This window comes from Ambystoma mexicanum, chromosome 4q, assembly GCF_040938575.1.
Source record: "Ambystoma mexicanum isolate Mex_15411 chromosome 4q, UKY_AmexF1_1, whole genome shotgun sequence".
NCBI classification, from domain to species: domain Eukaryota; kingdom Metazoa; phylum Chordata; class Amphibia; order Caudata; family Ambystomatidae; genus Ambystoma; species Ambystoma mexicanum.
Window position 1 is genome coordinate 1,047,454,112 of NC_090928.1, and position 15,097 is coordinate 1,047,469,208.

A 15,097-nucleotide genomic window follows, 5' to 3' on the forward strand; every position below is an offset into this window, starting at 1 on the left:
TAGAAGGTCTGCTGCCCTTTTCCCCACCTTTTGGTGGCATCTGCGGTCCCCCAGCCCCCGGGGTATCCCCCTTGTCCCCCTCTCCCTCCCCGATCCCATTTCCTGATTCCCGGCCCTCCCCACCTCCAGCTCCCACCCACCCTCTCCCATTGGTCCATTGAGGCTGCCTAAGCGAGTCTAGCGACTTGTACACCCTCACCGGCTCCTTTCCAACATCGGAGCTCGGTGAGTGTGCCTTGAAGGTCTTCTGTCTTTTTCCCACCTTTTGGTGCCATCTGAGGTCCCCAGCCCCCCCGGGTATCCACTTTGTCCCCCGCTCCCTCCCCGATCCCATTTCCTGATTCCCGGCCCTTACCACCTCCAGCTCCCACCCACCCCGCTCCCATTGGTCCATTGAGGCTGCCTAAGCGAGTCTAGCGACTCGTACACCCTCACCGGCTCCTTTCCCCCATCAGAGCTCGGTGAGTGTGCCTAGAAGGTCTGCTGACTTTTTCCCACCTTTTGGTGGCATCTGCGGTCCCACAGCACCCCCAGGTATCCCCCTTGTCCCCGCTCCCTCCCCTGATCCCATTTCCTAATTCCTGGCACTCCCCACCTCCAGCTCCAGCCCACCCCTCTTCCCAAATGTCCATTGAGACTGCCTAAGCGAGTCTAGCAACTCGTACACCCTCACCGGCTCCTTTAACCATCAGAGCTTGGTGAGTGTGCCTAGAAGGTCTGCTGCCTTTTTCCCACCTTTTGGTGGCATCTGCGGTCCCCCAGTCCCCCCGGTATCCCCATTCTCCCACTCTCCCTTCCCGATCCCATTTCCTGATTCCCGGCCCTCCCCACCTCCAGCTCCCGCCCACCCCGCTCCCATTGGTCCATTGAGGCTGCCTAAGCGAGTCTAGCGACTCGTACACCCTCACCTGCTCCTTTCCACCATCAGAGCTCGGCTCGGTGTGCCTAGAAGGTCTGCTGCCTTTTTCCCACCTTTTGGTGGCATCTGCGGTCCCCCAGTCCCCCCGGTATCCCCATTCTCCCACTCTCCCTTCCCGATCCCATTTCCTGATTCCTGGCCCTCCCCACCTCCAGCTCCCACCCACCCTGCTCCCATTGGTCCATTGAGGCTGCCTAAGCGAGTCTAGCGACTCGTACACCCTCACCGGCTCCTTTCCACCATCGGAGCTCGGTGAGTGTGCCTAGAAGGTCTGCTGCCTTTTTCCCACCTTTTGGTGGCATCTGCGGTCCCCCATCCCCCACAGGTATCCCCCTTGTCCTCCTCTCCCTCCCCGATACCATTTCCTGATTCCCGGCCCTCCCCACCTCCAGCTCCCACCCACCCTGCTCCCATTGGTCCATTGAGGCTGCCTAAGCGAGTCTAGCGACTCGTACACCCTCACCGGCTCCTTTCCACCATCGGAGCTCGGTGAGTGTGCCTAGAAGGTCTGCTGCCTTTTTCCCACCTTTTGGTGGCATCTGCGGTCCCCCAGCCGCCACAGGTATCCACCTTGTTCTCCGCTCCCTCCCGATCCCATTTCCTGATTCCCGGCCCTTCCCACCTCCAGCTCCCACCCACCTCGCTCCCATTGGTCCATTGAGGCTGCCTAAGTGAGTCTAGTGACTCGTACACCCTCACCGGCTCCTTTCCACCATCGGAGCTCGGTGAGTGTGCCTAGAAGGTCTGCTGCCTTTTTCCCACCTTTTGGTGGCATCTGTGGCCCCACAGCCACCCAGGTATCCCCTTGTCCCCCTCTCCCACCCCGATCCCATTTCCTGATTCCCGGCCCTCCCCACCTCCAGCTCCCACCCACCCCGCTCCCATTGGTCCATTGAGGCTGCCTAAGTGAGTCTAGCGACTCGTACACCATCACCGGCTCCTTTCCACCATAGGAGCTCGGTGAGTGTGCCTAGAAGGTCTGCTGCCTTTTTCCCACCTTTTGGTGGCATCTGCGGTCCCCCAGCCCCACCCAGGTATCCCCTTTGTCCCCCACTCCCTCCCCGATTCCATTTCCTGATTCCCGGCCCTCCCCACCTCCAGCTCCCACCCACCCCGCTCCCATTGGTCCATTGAGGCTGCCTAAGCGAGTCTATCGATTCGTACACCCTCACCGGCTCCTATCCACCATCGGAGCTCGGTGAGTGTGCCTAGAAGGTCTGCTGCCTTTTTCCCACCTTTTGGTGGCATCTGTGGTCCCCCAGCACCCCCAGGTATCCCCCTTTTCCCCCGCTCCCTCCCTGATCCCATTTCCTAATTCCTGGCCCTCCCCACCTCCAGCTCCCCCCATCCCTCTCCCATTGGTCCATTGAGGCTGCCTAAGCGAGTCTAGCGACTCGTACACCCTCAACGGATACTTTCCACCATCAGAGCTTGGTGAGTGTGCCTAGAAGGTCTGCTGCCTTTTTCCCACCTTTTGGTGGCATCTGCGGTCCCCCAGCACCCCCGGGTATCCCCTTTGTCCCCCGCTCCCTCCCCGATCTCATTTCCTGATTCCCGGCCCTCCCCACCTCCAGCTCCCGCCCACCCTGCTTCCATTGGTCCATTGAGGCTGCCTAAGCGAGTCTAGCGACTCGTACACCCTCACCGGCTCCTTTCCACCATCAGAGCTCGGTGAGTGTTCCTAGAAGGTCTGCTACCTTTTTTCCACCTTTTGGTGACATCTGCGGTCCCCCAGCACCCCCAGGTATCCCCCTTGACCCCCGCTCCCTCCCCAATCCCATTTCCGGATTCCCGGCCCTTCCCACCTCCAGCTCCCACCCACCTCGCTCCCATTAGTCCATTGAGGCTTCCTAAGTGAGTCTAGTGACTCGTACACCCTCACCGGCTCCTTTCCACCATCGGAGCTCGGTGAGTGTGCCTAGAAGGTCTGCTGCCTTTTTCCCACCTTTTGGTGGCCCCCCAGCCACCCAGGTATCCCCTTGTCCCCCTCTCCCTCCCCGATCCCATTTCCTGATTCCCAGCCCTCCCCACCTCCAGCTCCCACCCACCCCGCTCCCATTGGTCCATTGAGGCTGCCTAAGCAAGTCTATCGACTCGTACACCCTGACCGGCTCCTTTCCACCATCGGAGCTCAGTGAGTGTGCCTAGAAGGTCTGCTGCCTTTTTCCCACCTTTTGGTGGCATCTGCGGTCCCCCAGCACCCCCAGGTATCCCCCTTGTCCCCCGCTCCCTCCATGATCCCATTTCCTAATTCCTGGCCCTCCCCACCTCCAGCTCCCGCCCAACCCTCTCCCATTGGTCCATTGAGGCTGCCTAAGCGAGTCTAGCGACTCGTACACCCTCACGGCTCCTTTCCACCATCGAAGCTTAGTGAGTGTGCCTAGAAGGTCTGCTGCCTTTTTCCCACCTGTTGGTGGCATCTGTGGTCCCCCAGCCCCCCACATATCCCCCTTGTCCCCCTCTCCCTCCCCGATCCCATTTCCTGATACCCGGCCCTCCCCACCTCCAGCTCCCGCCCACCCCGCTCCCATTGGTCCATTGAGGCTGCCTAAGAGAGTCTAGCGACTCGTACACCCTCACCGGATCCTTTCCACTATCGGAGCTCGGTGAGTGTGCCTAGAAGGTCTGCTGCCTTTTTCCCACCTTTTGGTGGCATCTGCGGTCCCCCAGCCCCCCCGGGTATCCCCCTTGTCCCCCGCTCCCTCCCCGATCTCATTTCCTGATTCCCGGCCCTCCCCACCTCCAGCTCCCGCCCACCCTGCTTCCATTGGTCCATTGAGGCTGCAAACGCGAATCTAGCGACTCGTACACCCTCACCGGCTCCTTTCCACCATCAGAGCTCGGCGAGTGTGCCTAGAAGGTCTGCTGCCTTTTTTCCACCTTTTGGTGACATCTGCGGTCCCCCAGCACCCGCAGGTATCCCCCTTGACCCCCGCTCTCTCCCCGAGCCCATTTCCTAATTCCCGGCCCTCCCCACCACCAGCTCCCATCCACCCCACTCCCATTGGTCCATTGAGGCTGCCTAAGCGAGTCTAGCGACTCGTACACCCTCACCGGCTCCTTTCCACCATCGGAGCTCGGTGAGTGTGCCTAGAAGATCTGCTGCCTTTTTCCCACCTCCCAGGTATCCCCCTTGTCCCCCGTTCCCTCCCCAATCCCATTTCCTGATTCCCGGCCCTCCCCACCTCCAGCTCCCGCCCACCCCGCTCCCATTCGTCCATTGAGGCTGCCTAAGCGAGTCTAGCGACTTGTGCACCTTCACGGGCTCCTTTCCACCATCGGTGCTCGGTGAGTGTGCCTAGAAGGTCTGCTGCCTTTTTCCCACCTTTTGTTGGCATCTGCGGTCCCCCAGCACCCCCAGGTAGCCCCCTTGTCCCCCTCTCCCTCCCTGATACCATTTCCTGATTCCCACCCCTCCCCACCTCCAGCTCCCACCCACCCTGCTCCCATTGGTCCATTGAGGCTGCCTAAGCGAGTCTAGCGACTCGTACAACCTCACCAGCTCCTTTCCACCATCGGAGCTCGGTGAGTGTGCCTAGAAGGTCTGCTGCCTTTTTCCCACCTTTTGGTGGCATCTGCGGTCCCCCAGCCCCCCAGGTATCCACCTTGTCCCCCGCTCCCTCTCCGATCCCATTTCCTGACTCCCGGCCCTTCCCACCTCCAGCTCCCACCCACCTCGCTCCCATTGGTCCATTGAGGCTGCCTAAGCGAGTCTAGCGACTCGTACATCATCAACGGCTCCTTTCCACCATCGGAGCTCGGTGAGTGTGCCTAGAAGGTCTGCTGCCTTTTTCCCACCTTTAGGTGGCATCTGCGGTCCCCCAGCCCCACCCAGGTATCCCTTTTGTCCCCCACTCCCTCCCAGATCCCATTTCCTGATTCCCGGCCCTCCCCACCTCCAGCTCCCACCCACCCCGCTCCCATTGGTCCATTGAGGCTGCCTAAGCGAGTCTATCGACTCGTACACCCTCACCGGCTCCTTTCCACCATCAGAGCTCGGTGAGTGTGCCTAGAAGGTCTTCTGACTTTTTTCCACCTTATGGTGACATCTGTGGTCCCCCAGCACCCCCAGGTATCCCCCCTGACCCCCGCTCCCTCCCCGATCCCATTTCTTAATTCCCGGCCCTCCCCACCCTCAGCTCCCATCCACCCCACTCCCATTGGTCCATTGAGGCTGCCTAAGCGAGTCTAGCGACTCGTACACCCTCACCGGCTCCTTTCCACCATCGGAGCTTGGTGAGTGTGCCGAGAAGGTCTGCTGCCTTTTTCCCACCTTTTGGTGGCATCTGCGGTCCCCCAACCCCCCCAGGTATCCACCTTGTCCCCCGCTCCCTCTCCGATCCCATTTCCTGACTCCCGGCCCTTCCCACCTCCAGCTCCGGCCCACCCCGCTCCCATTGGTCCATTGAGGCTGCCTTAGCGAGTCTAGCGACTCGTACACCCTCACCTGCTCCTTTCCACCATCAGAGCTCAGTGAGTGTGCCTAGAAGGTCTGCTGACTTTTTCCCACCTTTTGGTGGCATCTGCGGTCTCCCAGCACCCCCAGGTATCCCCCTTGTCCCCGCTCCCTCCCTGATCCCATTTCCTAATTCCTGGCACTCCCCACCTCCAGCTCCCGCCCACCCCTCTCCCAAATGTCCATTGAGGCTGCCTAAGCGAGTCTAGCAACTCGTACACCCTCACCGGCTCCTTTCCACCATCGGAGCTTGGTGAGTGTGCCGAGAAGGTCTGCTGCCTTTTTCTCACCTTTTGGTGGCATCTCCGGTCCCCCAGCCCCCACGTATCCCCCTTGTCCCCCTCTCCCTCCCTGATCGCATTTCCTGATTCCCGACCCTCCCCACCTCCAGCTCCCGCCCAAACCACTCCCATTGGTCCATTGAGGCTGCCTAAGCGAGTCTAGCGACTTGTACACCCTCACCGGCTCCTTTCCACCATCGGAGCTCGGTGAGTGTGCCTAGACGTTCTGCTGTCTTTTTCCCACCTTTTGGTGGCATCTGAGGTCCCCCAACCCCCCCGGGTATCCACCTTGTCCCCCGCTCCCTCCCCGATCCCATTTCCTGATTCCCGGCCCTTCCCACCTCCAGCTCCCACCCACCCCGCTCCCATTGGTCCATTGAGGCAGCCTAAGCGAGTCTATCGACTCGTACACCCTCACCGGCTCGTATCCACCATCGGAGCTCGGTGAGTGTGCCTAGAAGGTCTGCTGCCTTTATCCCACCTTTTGGTGGCATCTGCGGTCCCCCAGCACCCCCAGGTATCCCCCTATTCCCCCGCTCCCTCCCTGATCCCATTTCCTAATTCCTGGCCCTCCCCACCTCCAGCTCCCGCCCATCCCTCTCCCATTGGTCCATTGAGGTTGCCTAAGCGAGTCTAGCGACTCGTACACCCTCACCGGCTCCTTTCCACCATCAGAGCTCGCTGAGTGTTCCTAGAAGGTCTGCTACCTTTTTTCCACCTTTTGGTGACATCTGCGGTCCCCCAGCACCCCCAGGTATCCCCCTTGACCCCCGCTCCCTCCCCAATCCCATTTCCGGATTCCCGGCCCTTCCCACCTCCAGCTCCCACCCACCTCGCTCCCATTGGTCCATTGAGGCTTCCTAAGTGAGTCTAGTGACTCGTACACCTTCACTGGCTCCTTTCCACCATCGGAGCTCGGTGAGTGTGCCTAGAAGGTCTGCTGCCTTTTTCCCACCTTTTGGTGGCCCCCCAGCCACCCAGGTATCCCCTTGTCCCCCTCTCCCTCCCCAATCCCATTTCCTGATTCCCGGCCCTCCCCACCTCCAGCTCCCACCCACCCCGCTCCCATTGGTCCATTGAGGCTGCCTAAGCAAGTCTATCAACTCGTACACCCTCACCGGCTCCTTTCCACCATCGGAGCTCGGTGAGTGTGCCTAGAAGGTCTGCTGCCTTTTTCCCACCTTTTGGTGGCATCTGCGGTCCCCCAGCACCCCCAGGTATCCCCCTTGTCCCCCGCTCCCTCCCTGATCCCATTTCCTAATTCCTGGCCCTCCCCACCTCCAGCTCCCGCCCACCCCTCTCCCATTGGTCCATTGAGGCTGCCTAAGCGAGTCTAGCGACTCGTACACCCTCACGGCTCCTTTCCACCATCGAAGCTTGGTGAGTGTGCCTAGAAGGTCTGCTGCCTTTTCCCACCTGTTGGTGGCATCTGTGGTCCCCCAGCCCCCCACGTATCCCCCTTGTCCCCCTCTCCCTCCCCGATCCCATTTCCTGATTCCCGGCCCTCCCCACCTCCAGCTCCCGCCCACCCCGCTCCCATTGGTCCATTGAGGCTGCCTAAGCGAGTCTAGCGACTCGTACACCCTCACCGGATCCTTTCCACCATCGGAGCTCGGTGAGTGTGCGTCGAAGGTCTGCTGCCTTTTTCCCACCTTTTGGTGGCATCTGCGGTCCCCTAGCCCCCCTGGGTATCCCCCTTGTCCCCCGCTCCCTCCACGATCTCATTTCCTGATTCCCGGCCCTCCCCACCTCCAGCTCCCGCCCACCCTGCTTCCATTGGTCCATTGAGGCTGCCTACGCGAATCTAGCGACTCGTACACCCTCACCGGCTCCTTTCCACCATCAGAGCTCGGCGAGTGTGCCTAGAAGGTCTGCTGCCTTTTTTCCACCTTTTGGTGACATCTGCGGTCCCCCAGCACCCGCAGGTATCCCCCTTGATCCCCGCTCTCTCCCCGAGCCCATTTCCTAATTCCCAGCCCTCCCCACCACCAGCTCCCATCCACCCCACTCCCATTGGTCCATTGAGGCTGCCTAAGCGAGTCTAGTGACTCGTACACCCTCACCGGCTCCTTTCCACCATCGGAGCTCGGTGAGTGTGCCTAGGTCTGCTGCCTTTTTCCCACCTCCCAGGTATCCCCCTTGTCCCCCTCTCCCTCCCCGATCCCATTTCCTGATTCCCGGCCCTCCCCACCTCCAGCTCCCGCCCACCCCGCTCCCATTGGTCCATTGAGGCTGCCTAAGGGAGTCTAGCGACTTGTGCACCTTCAACGGCTCCTTTCCACCATCGGTGCTCGGTGAGTGTGCCTAGAAGGTCTGCTGCCTTTTTCCCACCTTTTGGTGACATCTGCGGTCCCCCAGCCCCCCAGGTATCCCCCTTGTCCCCCGTTCCCTCCCCAATCCCATTTCCTGATTCCCGGCCCTCCCCACCTCCAGCTCTTACCCACCCCGCTCCCATTGGTCATTGAGGCTGCCTAAGCGAGTCTAGCGACTCGTATACCCTTACCGGCTCCTTTCCACCATCGGAGCTCGGTGAGTGTGCCTAGAAGGTCTGCTGCCTTTTTCCCACCTTTTGTTGGCATCTGCGGTCCCCCAGACACCCCAGGTAGCCCCCTTGTCCCCCTCTCCCTCCCTGATACCATTTCCTGATTCCCACCCCTACCCACCTCCAGCTCCCACCCACCCTGCTCCCATTGGTCCATTGAGGCTGCCTAAGCGAGTCTAGCGACTCGTACACCCTCACCAGCTCCTTTCCACCATCGGAGCTCGGTGAGTGTGCCTAGAAGGTCTGCTGCCTTTTTCCCACCTTTTGGTGGCATCTGCAGTCCCCCAGCCCCAGCAGGTATCCACCTTGTCCCCCGCTCCCTCTCCGATCCCATTTCCTGACTCCCGGCCCTTCCCACCTCCAGCTCCCACCCACCCCGCTCCCATTGGTCCATTGAGGCTGCCTAAGCGAGTCTAGCGACTCGTACACCCTCACCTGCTCCTTTCCACCATCAGAGCTCGGTGAGTGTGCCTAGAAGGTCTGCTGACTTTTTCCCACCTTTTGGTGGCATCTGCGGTCCCACAGCACCCCCAGGTATCCCCCTTGTCCCCGCTCCCTCCCTGATCCCATTTCCTAATTCCTGGCACTCCCCACCTCCAGCTCCCGCCCACCCCTCTCCCAAATGTCCATTGAGACTGCCTAAGCGAGTCTAGCAACTCGTACACCCTCACCGGCTCCTTTACACCATCAGAGCTTGGTGAGTGTGCCTAGAAGGTCTGCTGCCTTTTTCCCACCTTTTGGTGGCATCTGCGGTCCCCCAGCCCCCCCGGTATCCCCATTCTCCCACTCTCCCTTCCCGATCCCATTTCCTGATTCCTGGCCCTCCCCACCTCCAGCTCCCACCCACCCTGCTCCCATTGGTCCATTGAGGCTGCCTAAGCGAGTCTAGCGACTCGTACACCCTCACCGGCTCCTTTCCACCATCGGAGCTCGGTGAATGTGCCTAGAAGGTCTGCTGCCTTTTTCCCACCTTTTGGTGGCATCTGCGGGCCCCCAGCCCCCCCAGGTATCCCCCTTGTCCCCCTCTCCCTCCCCGATACCATTTCCTGATTCCCGGCCCTCCCCACCTCCAGCTCCCACCCACCCTGCTCCCATTGGTCCATTGAGGCTGCCTAAGCGAGTCTAGCGACTCGTACACCCTCACCGGCTCCTTTCCACCATCGGAGCTTGGTGAGTGTGCCTAGAAGGTCTGCTGCCTTTTCCCCAACTTTTGGTGGCATCTGCGGTCCCCCAGCCCCCCAGGTATCCCCCTTGTCCCCTCTCCCTCCCCGATCCCATTTCCTGATTCCCGGCCCTCCCCACCTCCAGCTCCCACCCACCCCACTCCCATTGGTCCATTGAGGCTGCCTAAGCGAGTCTAGCGACTTGTACACCCTCACCGGCTCCTTTCCAACATCGGAGCTCGGTGAGTGTGCCTTAAAGGTCTTCTGTCTTTTTCCCACCTTTTGGTGCCATCTGAGGTCCCCCAGCCCCCCCGGGTATCCACCTTGTCCCCCGCTCCCTCCCCGATCCCATTTCCTGATTCCCGGCCCTTACCACCTCCAGCTCCCACCCACCCCGCTCCCATTGGTCCATTGAGGCTGCCTAAGCGAGTCTAGCGACCCGTACACCCTCACCGGCTCCTTTCCACCATCGGAGCTCGGTGAGTGTGCCTAGAAGGTCTGCTGTCTTTTTCCCACCTTTTGGTGCCATCTGAGGTCCCCCAGGCCCCCCGGGTATCCACCTTGTCCCCCGCTCCCTCCCCGATCCCATTTCCTGATTCCCGGCCCTTCCCCCCTCCAGCTCCCGCCCACCCCGCTCCCATTGGTCCATTGAGGCTGCCTAAGCGAGTCTAGCGACTCGTACACCCTCACCGGCTCCTTTCCACCATCGGAGCTCGGTGAGTGTGCCTAGAAGGTCTGCTGCCTTTTTCCCACCTTTTAGTGGCATCTGCGGTCCTCCAGCCCCCCCAGATATCCCCCTTGTCCCCTGATCCCTCCCCGATCACATTTCCCGATTCCCGGCACTCCCCACCTCCAGCTCTAGCCCACCCCACTCCCATTGGTCCATTGAGGCTGCCTAAGCGAGTCTAGCGACTCATACACCCTCACCGGCTCCTTTCCACCATTGGAGCTCGGTGAGTGTGCCTAGAAGGTCTGCTGCCTCTTCCCACCTTTTGGTGGCATCTGCGGTCCCCCACCCCCCCAGGTACCCCCCTTGTCCCCCTCTCCCTCACCGATCCCATTTCCCGATTCCCGGCCCTCCCCACCTCCAGCTCCCGCCCACCCCGCTCCCATAGGTCCATTGATGCTGCCTAAGTGAGTCTAGCGACTTGTGCACCTTCACCGGCTCCTTTCCACCATCGGAGCTCGGTGAGTGTGCCTAGAAGGTCTGCTGCCTTTTCCCACCTTTTGGTGGCATCTGCGGTCCCCCAGCCCCCCAGGTATCCCCATTGTCCCCCGCTCCCTCCCCGATCCCATTTCCTGATTCCCGGCCCTCCCTACCTCCAGCTCCCACCTACCCCGCTCCCATTGGTCCATTTAGGCTGCCTAAGCGAGTCTAGCGACTCGTACACCCTCACCGGCTCCTTTCCACCATCGGAGCTCGGTGAGTGTGCCTAGAAGGTCTGCTGCCTTTTTCCCACCTTTTGGTGGCATCTGTGGCCCCCCAGCCGCCCAGGTATCCCCTTGTCTCCTTCTCCCTTCCCGATCCCATTTCCTGATTCCCAGCCCTCCCCACCTCCAGCTCCCGCCCACCCCGCTCCCATTGGTCCATTGAGGCTGCCTAAGCGAGTCTAGCGACTCGTACACCCTCACCGGCTCCTTTCCACCATCAGAGCTCGGTGAGTGTGCCAAGAAGGTCTGCTGACTTTTTCCCACCTTTTGGTGGCATCTGCTGTCCCCCAGCACCCCCAGGTATCCCCCTTGTCCCCGCTCCCTCCCTGATCCCATTTCCTAATTCCTGGCACTCCCCACCTCCAGCTCCCACCCACCCCTCTCCCAAATGTCCATTGAGGCTGCCTAAGCGAGTCTAGCAACTCGTACACCCTCACCGGCTCCTTTCCACCATCGGAGCTTGGTGAGTGTGCCAAGAAGGTCTGCTGCCTTTTTCCCACCTTTTGGTGGCATCTGCGGTCCCCCAGCCCCCACGTATCCCCCTTGTCCCCCTCTCACTCCCTGATCGCATTTCCTGATTCCCGACCCTCCCCACCTCCAGCTCCTGCCCAAACCGCTCCCATTGGTCCATTTTGGCTGCCTAATCGAGTCTAGCGACTCGTACACCCTCACCGGCTCCTTTCCACCATCGGAGCTTGGTGAGTGTGCCTAGAAGGTCTGCTGCCTTTTCCCCACCTTTTGGTGGCATCTGCGGTCCCCCAGCCCCCCAGGTATCCCCCTTGTCCCCCTCTCCCTCCCCGATCCCATTTCCTGATTCCCGGCCCTCCCCACCTCCAGCTCCCACCTACCCCGCTCCCATTGGTCCATTGAGGCTGCCTAAGAGAGTCTAGCGACTGGTACACCCTCACCGGCTCCTTTCCACCATCGGAGCTCGGTGAGTGTGCCTAGAAGGTCTGCTGCCTTTTTCCCACCTTTTGGTGGCATCTGTGGCCCCCCAGCCGCCCAGTTATCTCCTTGTCCCCCTCTCCCTCCTCGATCCCATTTCCTGATTCCCGGCCCTCCCCACCTCCAGCTTTTGCCCACACCGCTCCCATTGGTCCATTGAGGCTGCCTAAGCGAGTCTAGCGACTTGTACACCCTCACCGGCTCCTTTCCACCATCGGAGCTCAGTGAGTGTGCCTAGAAGGTCTGCTGCCTTTTTCCCACCTTTTGGTGGCATCTGTGGCCCCCCAGCCGCCCAGGTATCCCCTTGTCTCCCTCTCCCTTCCCGATCCCATTTCCTGATTCCCAGCCCTCCCCACCTCCAGCTCCCGCCCACCCCGCTCCCATTGGTCCATTGAGGCTGCCTAAGCGAGTCTAGCGACTCGTACACCCTCACCGGCTCCTTTCCACCATCAGAGCTCGGTGAGTGTGCCAAGAAGGTCTGCTGACTTTTTCCCACCTTTTGGTGGCATCTGCTGTCCCCCAGCACCCCCAGGTATCCCCCTTGTCCCCGCTCCCTCCCTGATCCCATTTCCTAATTCCTGGCACTCCCCACCTCCAGCTCCCACCCACCCCTCTCCCAAATGTCCATTGAGGCTGCCTAAGCGAGTCTAGCAACTTGTACACCCTCACCGGCTCCTTTCCACCATCGGAGCTTGGTGAGTGTGCCAAGAAGGTCTGCTGCCTTTTTCCCACCTTTTGGTGGCATCTGCGGTCCCCCAGCCCCCACGTATCCCCCTTGTCCCCCTCTCCCTCCCTGATCGCATTTCCTGATTCCCGACCCTCCCCACCTCCAGCTCCTGCCCAAACCGCTCCCATTGGTCCATTTTGGCTGCCTAATCGAGTCTAGCGACTCGTACACCCTCACCGGCTCCTTTCCACCATCGGAGCTTGGTGAGTGTGCCTAGAAGGTCTGCTGCCTTTTCCCCACCTTTTGGTGGCATCTGCGGTCCCCCAGCCCCCCAGTTATCTCCTTGTCCCCCTCTCCCTCCTCGATCCCATTTCCTGATTCCCGGCCCTCCCCACCTCCAGCTCCCACCTACCCCGCTCCCATTGGTCCATTGAGGCTGCCTAAGAGAGTCTAGCGACTGGTACACCCTCACCGGCTCCTTTCCACCATCGGAGCTCGGTGAGTGTGCCTAGAAGGTCTGCTGCCTTTTTCCCACCTTTTGGTGGCATCTGTGGCCCCCCAGCCGCCCAGTTATCTCCTTGTCCCCCTCTCCCTCCTCGATCCCATTTCCTGATTCCCGGCCCTCCCCACCTCCAGCTTTTGCCCACACCGCTCCCATTGGTCCATTGAGGCTGCCTAAGCGAGTCTAGCGACTTGTACACCCTCACCGGCTCCTTTCCACCATCGGAGCTCAGTGAGTGTGCCTAGAAGGTCTGCTGCCTTTTTCCCACCTTTTGGTGGCATCTGCGGTCCCCCAGCCCCCACGTATCCCCCTTGTCCCCCTCTCCCTCCCCGATCCCATTTCCTGATTCCCGGCCCTCCCCACCTCCAGCTCCCGCCCACCCCGCTCCCATTGGTCCATTGAGGCTGCCTAAGCGAGTCTAGCGACTCGTACACCCTCACCGGCTCCTTTCCACCATTGGAGCTTGGTGAGTGTGCCTAGAAGGTCTGCTGCCTTTTCCCCACCTTTTGGTGGCATCTGCGGTCCCCCAGCCCCCGGGGTATCCCCCTTGTCCCCCTCTCCCTCCCCGATCCCATTTCCTGATTCCCGGCCCTCCCCACCTCCAGCTCCCACCCACCCCACTCCCATTGGTCCATTGAGGCTGCCTAAGCGAGTCTAGCGACTTGTACACCCTCACCGGCTCCTTTCCAACATCGGAGCTCGGTGAGTGTGCCTTGAAGGTCTTCTGTCTTTTTCCCACCTTTTGGTGCCATCTGAGGTCCCCCAGCCCCCCCGGGTATCCACTTTGTCCCCCGCACCCTCCCCGATCCCATTTCCTGATTCCCAGCCCTTACCACCTCCAGCTCCCACCCACCCCGCTCCCATTGGTCCATTGAGGCTGCCTAAGCGAGTCTAGCGACTCGTACACCCTCACCGGCTCCTTTCCCCCATCAGAGCTCGGTGAGTGTGCCTAGAAGGTCTGCTGACTTTTTCCCACCTTTTGGTGGCATCTGCGGTCCCACAGCACCCCCAGGTATCCCCCTTGTCCCCGCTCCCTCCCTGATCCCATTTCCTAATTCCTGGCACTCCCCACCTCCAGCTCCAGCCCACCCCTCTCCCAAATGTCCATTGAGACTGCCTAAGCGAGTCTAGCAACTCGTACACCCTCACCGGCTCCTTTACACCATCAGAGCTTGGTGAGTGTGCCTAGAAGGTCTGCTGCCTTTTTCCCACCTTTTGGTGGCATCTGCGGTCCCCCAGTTCCCCCGGTATCCCCATTCTCCCACTCTCCCTTCCCGATCCCATTTCCTGATTCCTGGCCCTCCCCACCTCCAGCTCCCACCCACCCTGCTCCCATTGGTCCATTGAGGCTGCCTAAGCGAGTCTAGCGACTCGTACACCCTCACCGGCTCCTTTCCACCATCGGAGCTCGGTGAGTGTGCCTAGAAGGTCTGCTGCCTTTTTCCCACCTTTGGTGGCATCTGCGGTCCCCCAGCCCCCCCAGGTATCCCCCTTGTCCCCCTCTCCCTCCCCGATACCATTTCCTGATTCCCGGCCCTCCCCACCTCCAGCTCCCGCCCACCCCGCTCCCATTGGTCCATTGAGGCTGCCTAAGCGAGTCTAGCGACTCGTACACCCTCACCTGCTCCTTTCCACCATCAGAGCTCGGTGAGTGTGCCTAGAAGGTCTGCTGACTTTTTCCCACCTTTTGGTGGCATCTGCGGTCCCACAGCACCCCCAGGTATCCCCCTTGTCCCACTCTCCCTTCCCGATCCCATTTCCTGATTCCTGGCCCTCCCCACCTCCAGATCCCACCCACCCCGCTCCCATTGGTCCATTGAGGCTGCCTAAGCGAGTCTAGCGACTCGTACACCCTCACCTGCTCCTTTCCACCATCAGAGCTCGGTGAGTGTGCCTAGAAGGTCTGCTGACTTTTTCCCACCTTTTGGTGGCATCTGCGGTCCCACAGCACCCCCAGGTATCCCCCTTGTCCCCGCTCCCTCCCTGATCCCATTTCCTAATTCCTGGCACTCCCCACCTCCAGCTCCCGCCCACCCCTCTCCCAAATGTCCATTGAGACTGCCTAAGCGAGTCTAGCAACTCGTACACCCTCACCGGCTCCTTTACACCATCAGAGCTTGGTGAGTGTGCCTAGAAGGTCTGCTGCCTTTTTCCCACCTTTTGGTGGCATCTGCGGTCCCCCAGTCCCCCC